Source organism: Muntiacus reevesi, chromosome 2 (genome assembly GCF_963930625.1).
Source record: "Muntiacus reevesi chromosome 2, mMunRee1.1, whole genome shotgun sequence".
Lineage (NCBI taxonomy): Eukaryota > Metazoa > Chordata > Mammalia > Artiodactyla > Cervidae > Muntiacus > Muntiacus reevesi.
In genome coordinates, this window is record NC_089250.1 from 282,624,880 (window position 1) to 282,625,884 (window position 1,005).

Consider the following 1,005-nt stretch of genomic DNA (forward strand, 5'->3'; position numbering starts at 1 on the left):
TTTAAGTGTCACTGAGTGAAAATAATGAGAAGTACTTAGGGTACTGAGAACTTCGTAGACAGAACGAAAAGGAAAAGTACAAGAAGGCCTGAGAAGTTAAGCAAGATGGTGCGAAGTGAATCTAAGGCAACTGTATTGGAGTGAAAATTTTAAACAAGGGATTAGGAGGAGACTACGGGGTGAAGATGAAGCCTAACTACCTCCACATACTCTGTGGTCGAATGGACTCCTACGGGAGCAGGAAGGCAACGAGAGAACGTCATGAACTCAAAAATAGTGGAAGCAATCTATACAGTAGTCATAGGAGAGCCGGGACACCTGGGTCAATATCTATCTATTGACTCATGGCTAGGGTTAGCTTGAGACCCTCCTACTTGGACAAGGTTCTGTATCCAGAAGGGAAAGGGAAAAATGTTAAGGGCACAAAAATTGACTGATGATAAAAAAGGAGATTCTACAGGATTTGGACGGGGATGACCTGACCCCTCCCCCATGCTGGATAATGACGCGCCTGCCTCCCAGTGCTTCACCAGGACCGGAGGCCGCCTTCATGCCTGATCCAGGGCCAGGTGAAGTTCCTGCAGCAGCCGCTGCTCCTCCGCCAGCTCTGCCGGAGTTCGTAGAGCCGCCGTTTGGGCAGGCTCTGATCCCGGTGACAGAAGCCTCTGGCCAACACTTCCAGGATCCGGCTCCAGCCCAAGCGCCCAAGCTATGCCCGCCTCTCCCTGTGAGTACTGACAAGAGGGGGAGGGAGACGCTGGAATTAAGCAGAGACTGCGCTCTGCCAGAGGGCTGGAGGAAATGAAAGGGAACAAACAAGAGACTTACAGCGCTAGCTGCTGCTCTGGGAAAGCCTATCTCGGGCCCTCCGGAAAACCTCACCTGCCCCAGGGACAGGACAGTCCTTCAACCGGCCCCAAGGGAGGCCCCGGGCCCATTACAGCCAAACCAGTGTGCCTGGTGCAAGCTTTTGGCCACTGGAAGAATGAATGCCCTAAGGCACGG